We start from the raw sequence: 7,500 nt of genomic DNA, 5'->3' as shown, positions 1-7,500 counted from the left end.
ACAAAAACATACACTCAATGGAAAAGCTACATATTATGCCGCTTGCCTTGTGTTCCTCATTTATCCTTGATTGCTGTTAGGCCGTTGATTCAGTTTGACCTTGTGTCCCGTGCCAAACCTTCCGATGCACCTGTTCCGGGTCAGAGTAGGTCGTGGGTCAGGCATAGCAGGAAGTCAAGACCTCTACGGCTTACTTTCTCTCTCTCTCTCTCTCTCTCTCTCTCTCTCTCTCTCTCTCCAGCTCCACGATCCCAACGTAGGTCTGGCACCGCGCATCAAGTCAAGTTCTGACTAAGGTCAAGAGCTGACCGTATCTCTAGCATCATTGACACCAATGGCCAATGCAGATAATGATCGAAGTCACAAAGGAGATGACCTCGTAGAGGTCATTCCTCACCTCCTCCTCCGGAGGATAGTATCTCTCTCTCTCTCTCTCTCTCTCTCTCTCTCTCTCTCTCTCTCTCTCTCTCTACATATATATATATATATATATATATATATATATATATATATATATATAAAGAAACATACATACACATTATATATATAGCACATACATGAGTAAGTGTATATATATATATATATATATATATATATATATATATATATATATATATTTATTATATATATGATTTATATATATAATAAAAAACAATAGAAAACAACTGCCATATTAAATAAAAAGAAGAAACTGACAAAACTAACCCCTGTTAGCGACGTACTGCCACAACATAGCCAGTGCTAAAGGACCGTATATCATATTTGTCAAAGTCACAGATAAGCAACAACCCGAGAGTCTACTGTTTTGTTTATCACATGTTTTCCTTGAAGAAACTGAAGCTTACATTGCCTTTCCTTCAACGGTGTCTTCCATCGGGCGCTGCCTGGCTAAAGCACGCCCCAAATTGCATGAAGGATCTGCTGCTTGCAGGATAAACCTTGTCTCAGCGTAATAACAGTTCCAGGATAAACTTTGTCTCAGCGTAATAACAGTTCCAGGATAAACCTTGTCTCAGCGTAATAACAGTTCCAGGATAAACCTTGTCTCAGCGTAATAACAGTTCCAGGATAAACTTTGTCTCAGCGTAATAACAGTTCCAGGATAAACTTTGTCTCAGCGTAATAACAGTTCCAGGATAAACCTTGTCTCAGCGTAATAACAGTTCCAGGATAAACCTTGTCTCAGTGTAATAACAGTTCCAGGATAAACCTTGTCTCAGCGTAATAACAGTTCCATGATAAACTTTGTCTCAGCGTAATAACAGTTCCAGGATGAACCTTGTCTCAGCGTAACAACAGTTCCAGGATAAACTTTGTGTCAGCGTAATAACAGTTCCAGGATAAATTTGTCTCAGCGTAATATCAGTTCCAGGATAAACTTTGTGTCAGCGTAATATCAGTTCCAGGATGAACTTTGTCTCGGCGTAATAACAGTTCCAGGATAAACTTTGTCTCAGCGTAATAACAGTTCCAGGATAAACTTTGTCTCAGCGTAATAACAGTTCTCTGTGAGGGAACTATTATTATGCTTAGAAATGATTGGCATTATATACACCCCGTGAAAACATTATGTTTATTGAAGACGACTGGAATTACCTTGGAATATAATCAAGAGAAGTCCAAGTTTTGAATGAGGTTCTATACCAAGAATATTGATAGAGATCTAAAATACTTTTATTTCATACCTTTATTGCAATTATCTATCCTTTTATCAGTCCATATTTCTTAAATATTTCGATCAAGTTCAACAACGGTGACTTAAATCATCTTGGAATATAATCAAGAGAAGTCTAGGTTTCGAATCAAGTTCTCTACCAAGAACATTAATAGAGATCCAAAATTATTATTCTATTTCATAGCTTTATCGAAATTATCCTTTTATCAGTCCATAATTCTTTAACATTTCGATCTAGTTAAGGGCCCCATACACTGAGTGATTGCATGAACGACTGTCTGAACGATTGTCGTTATCGACACACACACACACACACACACACACACACTATTCACACAGTGCGAACGATCTCTGCACCGATTTCAGTCTAGGCAAAGATTTTGTCTCGGGAAGACATGGCATCATCTCTAGAAGAGACGTGTGCGACAGCGTTATATCGGCAGACAAACACGTACAATGAACGACCTGTGTATGACAGACACAAGTCGAAAGCCAGTAACCTGGTCATGACAGATCCAGCCGAGATCGTTCAGACACGAAACTCCGCCCACTTTTGCATTCAGACAAGCCCATGCACAGTGTTTTTACGAACGATACAGACAGTTGTTCATACAATTGTTCAGTGTATGGAGCCCTTTAAACATGGAATCTGCGAAAACATCACCGCTGCCTATGGCAGAAATCGTAGCCCGTTTGTTTTTCTTCAGTCAGAACCAAGTGCTTCTCGCCTTTAAATGGAAAAACATGTTTTCGGAAGAATGATTTGTAGTAACGATTTTACACAGAAAAAAATAATTCAGGATGTCATGAAAGACGAAAGCGTGACTGGCATAATATACCAATATACATACATTACGTCATACTTATACATTACGCCACGGTCACATCTGGTCATTCTCCCTTTACCGGACAACTGGAAATGAAATGTTTTCATTTCTACGACAAAATCGAAGTTTTCGTTCATTAACACTACTTTTCGGTCATTGACGCCAACATGACCAAGGTGTTTCAGGCGGTTTTTGGCATAGGGCCATGACGGCTAAACTCCCAGTAAATGATTTCAACTCTCTCACTGTACATCGAATTCCATATTTTCATTCGAACCTTCTGTTTCTGTTGTAGCAGTTTAAGTTACAGCTGCTGCTAATTTGCCTATTACTATAGTAGATGTACATCAACCGTGCATCTGATGTCTAGGCCAGCCCCTTACGACGCTCCTGATTGGCTGTTGAAAAACCAATCACAGGGCTGAAAACTCTCAGTCTCTCTCGAGAGTTCACATTGGCAGGATGTATGTTCCACCTCTTCTAAGGGCTACGTCTTTCAAAACTATCCTTCAGAAGAGGTGGGACATACTTCCTGCCTATGTGAACTCTCGAGAGGGACTGAGAGCTTCCAGCCCTGTGACTGGCTTATCAACAGCCAATCAGGAGCGTCGTAAGGGACTGGCATAGCCATCAGATGCACCGCTAATGTGTATCTACTATAGTTCCATGCGAAGGAAACTGTCTTAAAAGCAGCACTTGTAAGACAAGACTTGTTTTATGGATGACTGAGAGAGAAATAGACTTTTCAATGCATATGTCGTTATTAGCGTACTTTTGTACGTTTTATATTGCACAATATTAAACTACACAACTGGTCGTATATGTCTGAAATGTGAGTTAGATTTATCTACAATTTTTATCACTTGTTACTCTATTAGCCATTAGGTTTCTAACTGATGTTACTAAGGTAACAATTCAAGTCGAAAACAGGATTATATATAATATATGTGTGTATACGTATATATATATATATATATATATATATATATAGTATATATGTGTGTGTGTGAGTGTGTGTGTGTGTGTGTGTGTATAGTTACAATGAACAAAAATCATTAAAATTCACAAAACATAAAACGCTCTCAACTTGATACTTCTGTAGGACATCAACCCCCTTATGAAAATAAACTAAAAATAATCATAAATGTGTGTGGGGTGTGTGTGTGTGTGTGTGTGTGTCTGTGTTGAGCGTGCGTGGATGTGTCCATGCATGACAGCGTTTCTCATTCAAAACGTATTTTTAGCAACGCATCTAATCACTCGTTTAATAGAAATCCACGATTTGATGTCTTGGTCATTTGGTATTCTATAACCAACGGTTGCTTCACCGCGATCTGCGCAATACTAAACCAGCAACTGACTGTCAATGCCACAGAGATTATGTCAAAAGGGAGACCAAAGGGTTTTTTTTTCTTTCTTTTTCTTTTTCGCAGAGATCTGAACATATGCAAGAAAAAAAAAAAAAAAAACATGAAGAGTAATGGCTTGGTGACCCTGTCTTTTTTACCATCCCTTTTTTGGAATGGAAAAAAAAATAGAAAAATAAAGCGCTTAAGTAAGGGGCTGTGCTTGGAGGGTTAAGAACAGGTTAAAGAATGGGTGTCCTGACGGATGATGACGGGTTCTCCTCATCAAAAAATATTGCAAATTAAATACATTAAAAAGAAAGTCCTATTTTACACACACTCATATATACATGAATATATATACGTGTAATATATATATATATACTATATAATATTATATATACATATATATTATACATATATAATATATACATACATACATACATATATATGTAAAATATATAAACATATAAAATATATATATATATATATATATATATATATATATACACATTTATATATGCATATTTATGTGTGCTTGTGCGCATGGAGTGTGAACGCGTGTGTAACGGACATATATATATTTTATTCAATAAAAAAGCAATAGTCACCGACTTCATTTGCATATCGTTAGGGGCCTTTCAGCCTGATTTCATGAGGCAGGAGGAGGAGGAGGCGGAGGAGGAGGAGGAGGAGGAGGAGGAGAGGAAGTGTTTGACCAAGGCTCGCAAATCGTCCAGAACTCTTCAGGTCTTTCAAGCGTCAAACGTCGCCGACGATAAGCCACAATCACTCACCGACTGTCCTTCTTGGGAGGGACTGAAGAAGAACGCCCCCCAGAGTAAACCGGTGAACGAACGCCCACCGCAACTTTTTACGCCCGCTGGAAATGATTGTCGAGATAGGGCACGACCCTGGCAAAGGGACCCGCATCGAAATGTGCCCCAAACAGGGCATTGAGATGTCCTGCAGGAGACGGTGTGTCCGCGGTGCCCATATGGTAATAAGCAGGCGAGATGTGCAGTATCATCCTCATCATCATCGTCGTCTTGTACGTAAGCGGTTTTAGAAAGTATCGTGATGTAATGGATTATTCGAAACGATGATGTCACCCTCGTAATACCGACCTCTAGAGAGAGAGAGAGAGAGAGAGAGAGAGAGAGAGAGAGAGAGAGAGAGGCGCCTCTGGACGATCCTTGTCCGTGGTTGCTTGTCTTCTTCGTTTTCAGTTTTCTGTAATAGACAAATTTTTCTGACCGCCCTCAGATCTACTGAGGCTAGAGGGCTGCAAATTGGTGTGTTGATTATCCACCCTCCAATCGCCAAACCTACCAAATTGCAGCCTCTAGCCTCAGTAGTTTTTATTTCATTTAAGGTGAAGGTTAGCCATAACCATGCGTCTGGCAACGCCATTACGAAAAGCCAATACCAGGCCGTGGCTGAAAGCTGCATGGGCCGCGGCTCATACAGCATTTACACTACAGGAAACTCGATTGCTTCGGCGCATTTTTTATTTGTTATATTTTGTTTTTCGTCGGCTTACAAGTTTGGATTTTGCAGACTCGTGTTTTGGTTTATAGAATCTATTGATACGCAACCACAGACTCGTTTGTTATTCACGCACGACCGAGGGTCTCAGACGTCCTTTGGGACAAAAGGTCAGCAAAAGCTACTGGTCTCATAACAAAACCGCCTTTGACGAAGAACACGTGATCTGGGCAGAATTCATGAGAACACATCTGCGCGTTTGTAACTGCGTTGTGTAGTTACAAAATCATACTGGTTTACTTTGCGAACTTATCAAAATTATAACAAAATGCACGGGCACAAGATAAGAAAGTCTTATTGGAAAGGTAGTTCAATTGATCAAGATTTGCATTTTTTATTTTATTTTGTTTTGTTTTGTTTATCTCTCTCTCTCTCTCTCTCTCTCTCTCTCTCTCTCTCTCTCTCTCATTAAAACTATCACAAAACGCACGAGCACAAGATAACAAATTCTTATACTAAAGTTAGTCCAACTGAACAATATTTTTTAGTGTTTTGGCCCTGTTTTCTCTCTCTCTCTCTCTCTTTCTTTCTCTCTCTCTCTCTCTGAGCCACGGCTACCTGAAACACGTGTCACCAAATAAGCCGTTAGATAAGAAAGTCGTGTTGTCAAGGAAGTTCAGCAGATCAAGATCAAGATTTTGATTCTTTGGTTCTATTTTGTTTCCTCTCTCTCTCTCTCTCTCTCTCTCTCTCTGTGAGCCACGGCTGCCCAAAACACGTGTCACCAAATAAGCTCTTCCCCTTCGGCACATTTTTCCCCGTTATTGCTTAAGCCATCTGTGATGAAAGTTCTCTCACCTCCCTGTTTTCTCTGTCAGGGGGAGTCCTTGTTCGTTCTCCCCCAAGGAGGAGGTCCTTGGTACCCCAACCCCCTCCCCTCCAAGGTCGAAAAGACATTTTCCGGTTATTTTTTCAAAGCGCCTCCCCTTCTGCAGAGATAGTTTAGGACAGCGGGGAGGAAAGGAGGGATGGGGATTAGAAGATGACACACGTCAGGCCAAAGTGGGTATAACGAAGACTGAGAGAGAGAGAGAGAGAGAGAGAGAGAGAGAGAGAGAGAGAGAGACGTCAGGACAAAGTGGGTATAATGAAGAGAGAAAGAGAGAGAGAGGTGACATCGTCAGGCCAAAGTGTGTATAACGAAGGAAGAGAGAGAGAGAGAGAGAGAGAGAGAGAGAGAGAGTCTTGGAAGGAAGGCGTTAAGGCTAAACAGCCACATAAAGGTGAAGGGGGAGGAAAGGTGTGCATGTGTGTCCAAAGGGGCGACGACACAGATATAAATACAACCTCTACAGGACAGCCTCTCTCTCTCTCTCTCTCTCTCTCCTCTCTCTCTCTCTCTCTCAAAAAGACATTTTCAAACAGAATTTCAAGAAATCATTAGACATCTTTATATAAAAGCAAATTCAATGCCATAAACTCAACTCTTTAATACGAAAAACAAAAGAAGAGCATTTAACTCAAGGGCCGAGCATTTCTTAACAAACAACGCACTGAGATTCGTGAGTAGGAAATCCCATATTATCAACAGATACATTTTCCACAATTATCTTTTCCCTCGACCTAAATAAAAAGACTTCAATATCATGAAAACCAGAAAATATCATGATTATCAGTGGATCAGAAATTCAAAAAAATCATGTACGGTAACCTACAGAAATCACAGAGAAGAAGATCATATACTTTGTTTTTATGAAGTGCCTCGACCCATCGGACTATAATCACAGCATTACTGATTTATCACTTAAAAGTCTATAATACTAATACGATGTGAAATGGTAATAAAAAGGGCACAAACATTAGGTCGACAATGGAATGTGTCTAATGTGCGTTGCTTATTAACATCATTAAGTGTGAAAATATTTCATGCAGTAAACACACTTTCATATAACATTTTATGACGTAAGCATATTCGTATATCATTTTCTGAAGTGAACACATTTTCATATACTACCATTTAATGAAGTAAACATTTTCATATACCATTTTCTGAAGTGAACACATTTTCTTATACCACTCTTTGAAGTGAACACACTGTCATTTACTATTTTATGAAGTAAACACATTTTCATATACCACTTTAAATAAACACACTTTCAATTAG

The 7,500-nt window shown here is 39.4% G+C and overlaps 1 long non-coding RNA gene and 1 pseudogene across 2 annotated transcripts in view; one reads left to right on the top strand and one right to left on the bottom strand.

Moving 5' to 3' along the window:
• Positions 1 to 7,500, bottom strand: part of LOC135198789 (uncharacterized) — a 358,657-nt gene that overhangs the window by 303,197 nt on the left and 47,960 nt on the right. The window lies entirely within an intron of this gene.
• LOC135198787 (uncharacterized protein DDB_G0283357-like) overlaps positions 1 to 7,500 on the top strand; it is a 93,673-nt pseudogene that overhangs the window by 44,199 nt on the left and 41,974 nt on the right.

Source organism: Macrobrachium nipponense, chromosome 22 (assembly GCF_015104395.2).
Source record: "Macrobrachium nipponense isolate FS-2020 chromosome 22, ASM1510439v2, whole genome shotgun sequence".
Classification (NCBI taxonomy): domain Eukaryota; kingdom Metazoa; phylum Arthropoda; class Malacostraca; order Decapoda; family Palaemonidae; genus Macrobrachium; species Macrobrachium nipponense.
The sequence above is the reverse complement of the archived record's forward strand: the minus strand, read 5'-3'. Positions and strand labels throughout refer to the sequence as shown.